General features: G+C 38.9%; 1 protein-coding gene across 1 annotated transcript in view; it reads right to left on the bottom strand.

Moving 5' to 3' along the window:
* The window catches only part of LOC136364699 (BMP/retinoic acid-inducible neural-specific protein 3), a 183,786-nt gene that overhangs the window by 63,922 nt on the left and 106,121 nt on the right, over positions 1-13,743 (bottom strand). The window lies entirely within an intron of this gene.

Genomic DNA, 13,743 nt, shown 5'->3' on the forward strand with positions numbered 1-13,743 from the left:
CCAGAAATACATTTCAGACCTAATTATGGTGGAATAACAATTCAATTGCCAAAGTGATGAGCGCAAATGTTTTGACAGCCAGAAGTGCTGTTCCTGTCACAGAGAACCCTTACAAACACTGCAAAGTTACAGCCTTACACAAATACTACAGTAGTATGATGCTAGAATGATGTGATGCCACACCAACAGCCTAAAGACAATTTATTTTCCATAGCACCTTTCCATTATTTTGAGGTGGAGTTCCTGAGGGTGTACAGCTCACGGAGAGAACACAGCACTACACCAAATCTGTGAGCAGAGCTCAAGATGCATGAGGAAATCATGCAGGAAAACCTGCAAAAGTACAGGTTGTTTCCTCTCTGCACATATCTGGCAATCTTTAATATTTATGACAGCAGCAGATTTGCCATGTCTTTTTTTGCTTAATCATCCTGAATCAGCACAAAGGTTCTTGCACAGGGATAAGATTTGGATTGGATGTGGCTGGAATGACAATTGTGATTTACCATTTGTGGTCCTTCAGTCCTTTGCCAATCAAAAATTTGTTGTAGTCTAAAATTCCATTCTAAAATATGATTTTTTGGAAGTACTCCCAGTCCATATATAGAGTCCTAATCTCTTTATACAATAACAAGAGTGTTACCTAGATTAAATAAGAGAAACAGCCAGAAAACAAAAAAAAAGAGACGTAAATGTTGTAATGAATTTTATTCTTACTCTGACATATTCAGCATTCCTCTAAGCAATTCTTTATTTAAAGATCCATTTGTTTTAGTGTTGTTTTCCTTTGCATATTATTATTATTATTATGGTTTTCAAGCATTTCTCTATAAGGCAACGCAGCTTCATAAAGTTATATGGAATGTACAAACTATAAAGGAACTGTTACAATTCCTATCCATTCCTGTTACTCTTTTATGTCCCCTGAAATCACAAAATAAGGAAGGGTGGTAAGTAGCTTTGTAGTTATTGTGCCTCTTTTGGTTCATATTTCTTCACTCTTATCTGGAAGGCTACCACTGTTTTGAGTGATAGCATTTATAACATACATGCATTTATAGCATATATACATTGATTCAGAAGAAAATTATATAGGACAATTTTGATATGACTTACAGACAATCATTGCAGTGAAGTAATTAAATTTTTTAATGATAATGATAATAATAATAATAGATAATGCTCTATAAATATGTCAATAAATAAGGAGCTTTTCTAAATGGTAATTTTTCATTCTAATCTATATATTTATATTATTCATTCTTTTACTTTTCCAGGTACCTTCACACCCTCTGTCAGCTGCCTTGCTCTGGTACTCTTATCTTCTGCACAGAAAATACATTTCAAGAAGAAATTCAAAATGAGTAGTCTCAGTATGTAAAAAAAAAAAAAATGCTAAAGAATATAAAAGTCATCCAACCTTCAGCTTTTGACAGATGATAATTCTGTCAAAGATTTACAGGTCAAAGCTAGGCAGTTACATATGCTTTTGTATACTCTACACAAATCCTCCTCCACAAAGATGGTAAATCAGACAAAATTGTGAGTGATTGATAAATGAAAGCCTCAAATTTCTATCAAATTTTGAGATCAGGTGAAAGAATTTGATTTTCCTAAATTATACACTTACAGACTGATAAAGACTATCTAGTTCCAACTCCTGACACAGGGACACTTCAAATAGACCAAGTTGATCCAAGCTCCATCCAACCTGGTCTTGGACCATTTGGGGTAACTTTGCTAATAAAAAGGCAGACTAGAGAAGAAGAAAAAAATTTTGAAAGGCTAAAAATAGATTAATTCGGGTTTGAGCCAAGTGTTACTGATGATTTTACTTTTTCTGTTTCAGCAACAATAGGAATGAAATTAGAAAGGTGATGGCACGTCTTTAATTATCTTCCAAGGAGAGAAGTGTGACTATGTTCAGTCCCAAGATCACAGTTGAAAACTATTTTGTCAGAAAGGGTATGAAAAAAAAGATGAACCAAAAAGAGGAGAGGGACAGGTAATAAAATAGAAATGCAGATTATGCTGAGATGTAGCATGGCTCAGAAGTGACTGACATTGTGCAAAAGAGCACCAGAACCCCACGCTTGTTTTGCACGACCTGCAGCCCACATAGAACATTAACTCACAAAGCAAAGCACCACAGAACAAAGTTATTAAATAACCAAAACCCCCCTAAGAAGCAGTAAAAAAACACCTGTGAAATCATCTGACACGAAGCAGGCAGGGATGTTCTCCAGTGCCTTGTTTTCAGAGATGATCACAGAACAGGTGTCCCTCGGCAACACAGTTTTCAGTTCCCAGAAATAAACTCTAACATTTGGCATTAATGAGACAAATGCCTACAGTTTTCAGTCAGTTAAATCTCATAACCATGGTGATAATGACCCGATTATAAGTGCACTGAGAACATACCTCCTAGCACTTAAGCAGGACTGAATTCTTGTGATATCAGTGGGTAGTATTTCCCTGGGAAACAGCCTGCTTTTTTTTTTCCATGATAATTAAGCCTACAGAAGACTTTCCTAATAATAGGGAAACACATTTCTGCAGAGGTTTTGCTCCTGGTGCGTCCTTTCAAGCTCACATAGCTAATATTCCTAACAAAGTGCCCATGCAGAGGTGGTGTGTGCCTTGCATAAAGGACTGTCCTCTTCAGCAGGACTCTTTAAAAATGGATTTGGCTTCTGAGGACGAGGACTGAGCCAGCACAAAGGAGGATGAGGCAATGCTGGTCACTGCAGAACAGGCAGCTGCGCTCACATTCACATAAACCTCTTTAAATACTTTAAACATTCAAATAAGGATTTAGAGCAAACTCCTCATGTCTGTGTGAGGGAGCAAGGTCTGCTCTGAGCAGCTGTGCTGACAGCAGACGGGGCAAAAGTGTGGAACCTGAAGGCTCTGGGGTTCTCCTGAATACCATGATGGAGCTGGTGGCTGCGTCTGGTTGACCTTTGATGTCTTTTACCACCATGATTGTTATAATTCCATGACTCTCCAAGTTCACCTCACCTTCAGGCCTTGCCCTGCAGCCCATATTCACACCCCTCTGGCCCCTGCCCATTCTGCAGTCAATGCTCATTTCACCTTAAAAAAGAGTTATCAAATAAATAGGCACTAAATGTACTTTCTATTCAGATGTGGATCTCCTGCCAGCTCTCTTCTTTCTTTCCCCCCAGGCTTGACAGTTTTTCACAAAAGCACCTTTATTCCAGCACTTCCCTTTGCCACGCAGTAGCTGCTGCTCCACTGCCCTGTTTTTGCCATTGAACATATTAAAAAACTCCCGCTAATGAATGTGTAATTAAAATAAATCAAATTTTCTGAATGTTCCAAGCACTGATACTTTTCCCACCATGGGCTAGATGAATGTTTCTGAAGGAGGTACAGACAAACCAGAAGCATTGACAATGTCAGGGGTTGGATTTATGTTTTCAGTAGGAATTTTTTTAATTACCAGGAATCTAAAACAATACCTCAAAGGCATGACATATTTTCAACAGATTTTCTAGCAGCATAAGGCTGACACTTTAATTTGAAGAGCCCCCTAACTCGGGAAACCTGGTAATACTCCCATCATATTTTTCTGTCATCTGTAAAATGGAAGAGAAACAGTAAACTTGATCTTTCAGCAAAAGAGATAATTGCAAAATTTCCATTAACTTCACTAGGAGGGAAATGGGGAGTTCTTTCAAGTTTCTGAGCAAAGAGATGACTTCGAATTTTACTGAATGCAGCACTAAAGCTTCCCAAGAGATCAGTCTAACCCTCCATTCGCACGTCTTTGTTTCTACACTGCCAGGAATTTAGTGTGAACCAGGTTGCTACCTTAAAATAAGAAAGAAAATGGAAATGTATTCTCCTTACACAAAGCATTAAACACCTCGGAAATCAGAATATTTCAGGAACTGGAGATGAACTCCCACTATTTGAATTCTGCTCTGTTACATCTGTTGAAAATGCAATGATTTTTAGGGCTGTTCAGGTCTGCCTGATAGGGAACAATCCTGTCTCTGATCAAGTCCATTCCCCACTATCTGAGGGAGCAATATCTTGTCTGTAAATTCCAGGAGAATCCACAAGAATATTGGAATGAGTCTGGCAGCCCTGACAGCTCTGGCACCACAGCCATGATTTTCCCTTTTCAAGGACATTTTCAATCCGCTGCCTGTCAGATGCCACACTCCCATGCAGCCTTCTGGATTGTAACAGGGAAGTTTGCAGGAAATGAGGCTGCTGGAAAACCAGTCAGGGCACCAGTGCCAGAGCCTTTATTTCCTGCACTTTCAGAAATCAAAGATGCATCAGCCTCAGAGAATGAGGACAGGCATTATCTCCAAAAGAACAGGTTATCTCTTTTAATTAATCTTGAAGAAGAGATGACAGTGAAGTTCTCTTACAGAGAAATAATAGAGTTAGCAAAAATGTAATTTTGTTTCAGTCTCCATTTAGCTACTTCTCCTTGCTCATATCTTACTTAAATTAACACTAATATTATTTTTCCCCAGCTTTTATTGCCTAAAGAGACAGCTGAGCAACAAACAGTAAATGAAATCTATATATTTGGTTTAAAAGATAAAATTAGAAACAGAGAGAACAGCGCAGATACAAATTAAAATAATATTTCACATTCTCAAGGTATCTGCAGAAAGCAAAAGCAAAGATGCCTACTCGAGAAAAACCCAGTTCACAACTTTCTATTCTTTTCCAAACATGATTCCAATACTCTAAAAAGAACAAAAGGCTCCAAAGAAATTTGGGGGCTCATATTGTACAGGTTAAATATCTTCTTACATTTAACCCAACTGCAAAATCCTGTGCAAGGAGTTCACAAGAGTATTGGGTACAGATTTGTATCTTCATGGACTAGTTCCAATAGGTAATGCTGGGGCCATTGGGATTTTTCACTGCGTCCTCATTGGTTTCAAGAAGACAAAATTATTTACCTATGTATAAGACTCACAGATAATATTAGTCATAATAATACTGCAGTTGAATGGATTTTTTTTTTTTATTGTTGGGAAAATGTGACTAAAAATATAGTTCTTCCTAAATCAGGATGAAAAGTTAAAATGTTCCCTTTCTTTTTGAGGTGTCAGGAAAAAGATCCTCTTGGTAAATACAAAAATCATCTTTGGATCATTTTGGAACATTGTACCTTTAACGTGGTCAGTTTTTAAAATCATCTAAATACTATTTTTAAGAGAAGAAAAGAATTTTTAAAAAAACCCAAACTTTGCCAAAAGGAAAATGTGACAGGTTAACATTAGGTCCTAAAAAGATCATGAAAGGCATTTAACATCTTGAAGCTTAAAAATCAAAATGATAAGGGCAGGTTAATTAAGAACTCAATTTTCCGTAGAGATTTTACCTTTCATTATACATTCCCGGGCTATTCTAAAACTTGGTCAGAATACTCTTTTCAGCAGCATCTTTAACAATTCACTAATTTAAGCTGGTCTTACATTTCCTGCCCAGAAACTCGTGAGTTATTTGTGCTGTCCGAGGCACTCCAACACCTCGCTGGCAGCCACGTCTGCAGCAGGACATTTCTCATGTCCATTTTATTTTGCCATCAAACTCCCCCTCCCGGGGTTGTCATCCCAAGCTCTCACAAGGAATCACATTAGTATCCATAACATGGGTGTCTGCCTGGCTCACAGAGATGTGTTCAGGGATTTATTTTTAGGTTATATCCTCATTACTTCCCACACATTTATTCCCTCTGGTAAACGATTGTTAACACATTTGCCCTTTCTGTCTCATTGGTGTGGCCAACTCTAAATTTACAGTCTAGCTAAACCCTTCTTTTTATGCAACTGGTTTTTGGTGTGGTTTCCTGCATCTTTTCAGGCCTACCTACAGACCAGGCAGCTACAACTGATCTATAATTTAATCATTAAATCCTTATCAGCTGTTCAAGCTAAAGGGAATTGAGCTTTGCTAAATTAGTGTTAGAGAAGAAAAACAACTTAATACCGTAGCTTTAAACTTCATTTCATATGGCTGCTTCATTCATATGGAAAGTTTTGTCTGAGAACCCAGTGAGTCTCAATATTGTTATTCCATGAACTAAACTAGAAGAGATATTTTAATGTACAGAAGACTGCTCTTAGAATTAGGCTCTGAGGGCAGCGTTACCTGGACTAACTGCAGAGCTCAGCTGGAAAATCCTTCACATCATCCTGATTCATGGGAATAGAAAGACCTATCAAACACCAAGACCTGTTCATTAAAACATACATGAATGTGTATTTCCTACTGTGAATAGGAAAACATATTTAGAATATAGAATATAGGATCTTGTCCAAGGGGTTTTATTCATTCCTTTCTGGTCCTCACATAGATGAGCCAATGGCAAGGGCAAAGAATGACGTATCATAAGGGCAACTGCATTTCTTCCATCAAAAAAAAGACAAAACAGAAAGAGAGCCAGAGTTCCTATGAGCTCAAGAATCTAGGGAAGGAGGGAAGTTCAGAAGGGAAAAGAGGATACCTATGAAAAGAAAGCAGCACTTATTGTCAGGACTGCGGAGCCCTGTGGGAGTGAAAGGACTTTGTTCTGCTCAGAATTGAAAGAAACTCAACCACCTACAGGTTTTGCTTTGTTTCTATGCAGATAGCCATGTGAGGTAGGACATTCTTAGATACCTAAGATGTCCAGTTTCTCTCATGGTACGGAAAAAATAACTCTTGTAAAAAGCCTTTTGACAAGAGCTATTTTCTCAATGAAAGGTCTCACACACATAAATATGTGGATTAAATTCATATATGCCACTGTATATTTTCTTTATGCCATTTTGCTTATCAGAATGTTTATCTCGTACGTGTGCACAGTTATTTCCAAGCCATTACACAGAGGTATCAGGACAGAACTCTCAGGTCACACACTTCAGATTTGTCAGTTTGGGATATTTACATCAAGGCAGGAAATATCCTCCCCAGTGTAAACCAATACCAAAGAAGAGCAGACCAACACATTTTATTTTTTATGTCTGAAGGAACATGGGCTATTTATTTCTGATGTTGGCTCAGTATTCTCATGAATGTTGTGTTTCAAACAGAGAACTGGAGAATAAATGCTTTTTAACTAGACTAAAACATGATGGGAAAAATACTTTAATGGTCCGCTTCAAACAATTCTCTCTATTATCCTTAAGGTTTTATCATCACCTAATTTTACACATTAAGAATCTCATGAAAAGTTGAAGAAAAAACATGGAATGATTTCTCATTTGCTAGACTCTAGACACACTTGGAGAAGATAAAATTAAATTTCCTTGTAAATTTGCATATTATTTGGGAGACACTCATATCCTCCATTTGGTGGAATTATTATAACTGTTGGAAAATTATGAGCTATTATAAGCACAACAAAAAAGGGCCTTTTTATTATCTCTTTTCATATTACTTTTAATAAAATTCAAAGGAAGAATACCCAAAGCCCATGTAATATATTAGCTATTCCCCGGGAACTAAAGGGTTAAACCGGGCTGTCCAGGAAGAGATAATGAATAAGAGTTTGATAAATTGGAGAGGTAGTATTTGAAGCTGACTTGTGGAAACCCTGATCTCAATGATACCAGCATGAATGAGAAGAAACTTCCTTGACATCGTTTTATTCCTTGCATAAGGTCAGAATCTCACCATGAACAATTAGAAACATTTTTTGTCTTGCTCTCATGGATTCTGTTACAAAACCTATGGAACAGTGATGAAATTCCCAACCTTTCAGGCATTAAAGATCTGGAAATAATGATTGCTCCACAGAGTTGAATGTCTCCTGGATGAATAATGGAACCTTTCTTAAACATAGTTCTGCTTCAGCATGAAGAGGCATTATATGCATGATCTTAGAGGAGTCTAAATTACAGTTTTGCTGTCAGACATGCAAATTCTGCTGGAGCTCCATGAGAACGGTCTACAAGGTAAAAATAACAGTGAAGTGCAGAAGATGGCAATGATATAACACTCAGTGCCAGTTAACTGTGAAGGATTCCCACACAAGGGATAATTTTTCATGCTAAATGAATAGATCAAAGGGAATGATTGCAGATTGAATCATAAACCATAATAACAAAACATGCAAAAATGTATTACAGCCAAAAATTCCCTAGGAAAAACAATGTGAAAACAGAAAACTTTTCACAGCCTTTTATTATTCTCTAAGCTGATTTTCTTCTGGTGCAGAGTCTCTATTCACCTGAGATATTCTTTCTATCTGACCTCTGTGCTCATACAAGATGTTGATACATGCTATCTCCTATTTCTGAGAGCTCAGAGGCAGGAAAATGTTCTGTGAATTTTATAGTTCTTGCCTGACATTCTCTGACCTGCTGGCAAGCAGTTGCTGCCAATTAGAGGGTGGAGGACAGACAGGCAGGGTGCTGAAGTTTCCCAACCCATACCCAAGCCAGCCAGAATAAAGATCAAATTGAAATCTGTACAAATCTGAGTGCCTTCAAATTCCTGATGGAATGCTATGTCAAACTGCACTGTTCAATATGTTCACTGTGGAGCTCTCAACACTAAAACCCCTCTCCATCTCCTGGGTTTATTTACTTGAGTTTCACTTTTTTTAGGGAGAGGAAAAAAAAAAAAAAGACTATGGAACATTTAAGGAAGTGCAGTGTGAATTGTTTATAGGTTTTTGACAACTGTGTGGCAAGTGTTGCGTGAGTGCTGTCAAGGTTTCTCGTTTACATATGTATATTTATAGTCTGCTCAGGGTTTGGCAGTCTTCATCTCCCTGTTTGTTTTTTCACTCTTGTGTCTTGACTAAACTCATAACTAATAGAGGAGCCCTTCAATTTGTTTTGCTCCATCATGTAACGTATTCTATCGTATTCTGCTGCTGTTCTGTGGTGTTTGGGGATGGGTTGTTTTTCTATTAAGTGGAGAATAGTTATCCAAAATCTTTCCAAAATGCTTATCCAAGCATCTCTATTACGTGCTATTTTATTGTTCTGAAGGCATCTCTCACGCTGTGCTGCCAACGAGCTGCAGATGCTCTGACTCTCTGCACTCATCACTCCTCTGCACACTCTGCTGCAAGGAAAATGAGTGTGGCTGCTCCTGGAGGCTGCTGAGACACATCTTTAATGAGTGTCTCATGCTGCAGCTTCTGTGAGGGACCGTGGCAAGTGATGCTGCTGAGTGAGCACTGAGAGGGATTAGTGGAATGTTACTGCCTCCACTTCTCGGTCTGGGTTTGGAATCACAGCATCCCAGACTGGTTTGGGTGGGAATTAAATTAATTAATTTACAGTTAAATTCCTTCTATTTCCCCTCTTTTCCAACACAGAAGTGTGTCAAACAGGTATCTAGCCACAAATTTGAAAATCAGGTTTCAGTTTCTCTTCCCAAAGATGATCAGCTTGTGCCCCCCACTGCCAGGAACATTTTCACGACCTCAATATGACCCCAAATCTTCTGTTATGAGAAACAAAGCCAGAAGCAAAGTTCAAAGAAAGCCACAATCTCAGATGAGCCACTGGAGATGAAGGCTCTGATGATGAGACCCAAAGCAGATGAACATTAGAAAGAAGGACAAGAGAAGAGGAGGTAGCAAATTTTCGTACTGAGAGATAAAATAAACTGAGATGTGGACAGTGAGGAAGGAAGGCAGTGGAAATAGAAATTATTAGGATTGGTGTCATAGATTCACACGAGAGTTTTGAGATGGGAGGGAACTTGAAGCCCATCCACTGCCACCCCTGCCATGGGCTGGGACATCTTCCACTATCCCAGGTTGCTCCAAGCCCCATCCAACCCAGCCTTGGACACTGCCAAGGATTCAGGGACAGCCACAGCTTCTCTGGGCATCCTGAGGCAGGGCCTCACCTCCCTCACAGGCATTTCTTCCCAGCTAACCCTTCCCTCCTTCATCTTAAAGCCATCTTCCCTTCTCCCACCACTGCTTCTCGTTGTCAAGAGTTGCTCTCCAGCCCTCTTGAAAGCCCCCTTTGGATATTTTAGGTTGCCCCCTGCTCCCTTTTCTCTCACTCTGTGAAATATTGAGGGCCAGATTCTCACAGGAATTGTGGTGGTTTACATCTGCTCAAGAACTGACCTCTATGTCACCTTACAGAGAAAGCAGCCCTGGAGATTCAGTTTAATTAAAACTCAGCTGTCCGAATGAATAAAAGGGTTTTTTTAATACTATGAACTTAAATTCCTCAATAAGATATGGAAATAGATCCCTAACCTTTTGCTTAGTGTATTCTTAAAATCAGTGAACAGTCCACACATAGTAGTCACAAGATATCCTGCTATACCTATGGTGAATTTAATCCAAAGATCCCCAACTGTTTCCACATAAAAAAGTATCAAACCTCAGATATTTCATTTTTATAGTGACACAAACACAAATCCCATCCTGTGCAGTAGAAGATGGTACAGAGACTTCTTAGCTACCTTTGGGTACCACCAAAAAAAATCTAATTGCAGATCCTAGTCCTTCTGGCAAGCTAAAATAATGACCCAAATTTAAATTTAAAATTCATACCTAGCCATATTAACAGCAAGCTGGGTTTGTGAAATTCATAATATTGAGTGACATTTCTAAGGACATCAGCAAAAGTATTCAATTGTCACAGAAATTTCAGGGAAGGAAAACATTTGAGATCACAATTCCCATATATTTCCTAAATTTTAACTTCTCCTTGCAAAACTGTTGAGCTTTGGTCTTGTATGAAGGCACTCTGATCTCCAAGGGTAGTGGAGAACTTAGCATTTCATAATGGTCCTGAACAATGGAAATATCCTTGGAAATCTGTCTTGTGGCTCTTCCTTGACATTCTTAAGTCATGTCACCACACCTACACAATGAGGAAACATCAAATTTTTTGTGAGGATCAGTAATTCCTGCCTCTTAACTTTGCGGATTGTTACAACTAAATTTACATTTGTGCTTCATTTCTTCAATGAAGTCAATAAAAAGCTCCTATCACAGGACTTTCCAAAACGATGTTTCTAACTGCAATTTTATACTTTAAAGCTGTTGCTGGGCAATTTTTTTCCCTAGTCTTTGGTCCTTTACAAGGTTTCACAACTGTACACTCCTAAATTCAACCTGCAAACTGAATGGATAAAGGGAGGGCGAGAAGGGTTTGAGATCTGGACTTCAAAAGCTTACTAAAAACTGGCTGTTTATACAAAACCGTTGAGATCTAGAATGTGCCAGAAGTCTGACAAAAGCTCAAGGCTTTAGAGTATTTCAGCATTTCTACTTTTGATTACGGCAATTACTTGAATTCACGGAAAAGCACATGCAAATAGGAGGGATAAAGAAAAAAAAAATTGAACCAAGCAAGCTTTTTCAGACAAAACAAAGAAAACAGAAAAAAATAAGGTCTGTATTTCAGTCTGAGTTTTGAGTGAGAAATTAATTTCATTACACTTAAGTTTCCTCTCTAACAGCCCACCACGAGTCATTCACGGGTTAATTATAGATAATCAGATTTAGTTAGCACCACAATAGAGCCGTGTTCTTTGTAATCTAAACTTCTCAGATAAAACAAAATGCTTAAATCTCTCATAGCAAAGAAAAGAAAAGTGGTTTGGGGGAAGTAAAAAACAAACTGCACAATAAAATTTAATTGGAATTACAGGGCACGTTCTCAGGGATGTTCATTCTTTCTCACTCAGATGGAATAAATGGGCTGTAAATAGCTGTAAATAGCTGGTGGAAAATTCAATTTATGCATCTGTTCTTCTGTTGCCTCCTGTTCCTTTGTTGCACTGTGGCTGTCCCAGAACTGTTTGGACTCTACAACAACACCTCTGCTGCACTCACCTGGCCCAGCTCCCACAGAAGGAGGTGTATTTTGGGATGGAAGAAGATTTCCTCCAGGAGGCAGCTATGGAAGAGCCTCACTCCATTAATGGCAGTGCTGTAACATAACTGTGTTTATAATTTTGCAGAATGCAGGGAGACCATTCAGTAATATTTAATTTACCGTGCAGCCAGGGTGGTTTTTACGTGTTCTGCACGATTGTTTGGACTCATTGCAGATGTATGTTAGGGACAGTGCCGAAGTTACAGCCTGCAGCAAGCTGGAGTCATGGTCTGTAGTAAAGCATCCCCCACCCCCGAGTGAGCATCTCGGTATAAAGAAAGAGTTTCACTTTACCTTTAGACACTTTTGGAAGTTTACCTAGAACTTTCCATATTCTTCTGACAGTGATTAGCTCAGTGCCAAGAGACAAGCATCGGTTGGACCTTGTCAGCATTCTTCAAATCCTTCACAACCTCTCCCTATTGGCACTAAGCCAAATTGTCCATCCTAAAACATTCAGTATTTAGGAAGGAGCACGAAGGAACTAAGGGGCTTTTTGGAGTGTTTCTAGCAGGGTGTCAGAGGTTTTCACCTGTGGGTGGCTTTTCTTTTGTTTTATGTAACATTTGTTATTTTTCACTTATTAAACCTTTTACTTTACAAAACACCTCTGAAGAGCAGTCTGGCTGAGATTATTTTAAGCCAATCTGCAAGGGCTGGACCCTCAGAGATCCATACATTTACAGGTGGCTCATGACACTGGACACATGTTAAACTGTATCAGTGGTCATCTGAGAGGAGTATGCTGCTGAAATTTAGGAATTTTATCCTGCTCAGGAAGAAGGATAAAATTCAGATGTGGTGTGCACAGCTGGTGGGAGTGTGGCCACACCACCCAGGCGAGCTCAGCAGGGTCATTCTGCCAGTGGGCAACGACAGGACATAGGGAATAGATGCTCCCTTTATATTCTGTATCCAGATTCTGTATCTGCATTTTGCTCCCACAACCCGGCAGGGTTTTCTCAGACAAGAGCAGAGCACAGCCCATCGTGCTAATAGGTTGTTAATAAGGAGAACGAGCAGCCATCGTGGTGCAGCTGAGGAGAGATTTTTTTCCTAGGAAAACGCCTCCCAAATGAGCGTGCCAAGGAAGAGATGTTGGACATGTCATATTTCAAACACAACAGGCTGTATGTTCATGTAAATGCTATGCAAATGAGACACAGCCCTCAGGCACCTGGTGAGGTTCCAGCCAGGCCCTGGAGGCTCCAAACTGTTGATTTAACACAGAAGCCTTAGCGCTTGCACTAAAATGCATGTGCTAAAATCACACTGAAAGAATGTGCGTGTCAGAGACTTTGAAATATATTAAATATTGATACGAGCTATGGGCTCCTCCTATGGACATTTTGATTTCCAGTCAGATGAGGTTGCCACTGGATGATGTTGCCTCTTTTAATGTGGAATAAAAAATGGATTGTCTACGTGATTAATGCAAAGCCTCCATCAGCCGCAGCCTCGATGCTACTTTTAAGGATAATTATGTCACGGGTAGTAGGAGAAATAAAAAAATTACAAGAAAGGACATAGAATTAATGTAGGTATTTGTTTAGAAGATACATCACATGTGGAAAAAAATTAGCTTTTTTTCTTTAGGAGAAAATCTGCAATTTTTTTCATACATATAGAGAAAAAAAAAGAGGTGTGAGTGTGATGTAGTCTAATCTGAAAAGGGATGCTTCTTCTCCCAAGAAGGAACACGTATTGGCTTTATTTGTGGGGAGTTGCATGGTTTTGGAGGAAAGAAATTATATTTGTAATTTCTCTTCTCAAATAATATTTTAGAGGTGTCCCAGCCATCAAGATAGCTGTCTCTGAGCACTACAATCAGAAAGTATGTTGGTGTGCAAGCAGTTGTGCTGCTTTTTCCTAACTCCTGCTGCAGTTTCAGATT

This window comes from Sylvia atricapilla, chromosome 9 (assembly GCF_009819655.1).
Source record: "Sylvia atricapilla isolate bSylAtr1 chromosome 9, bSylAtr1.pri, whole genome shotgun sequence".
NCBI classification, from domain to species: Eukaryota; Metazoa; Chordata; class Aves; order Passeriformes; family Sylviidae; genus Sylvia; species Sylvia atricapilla.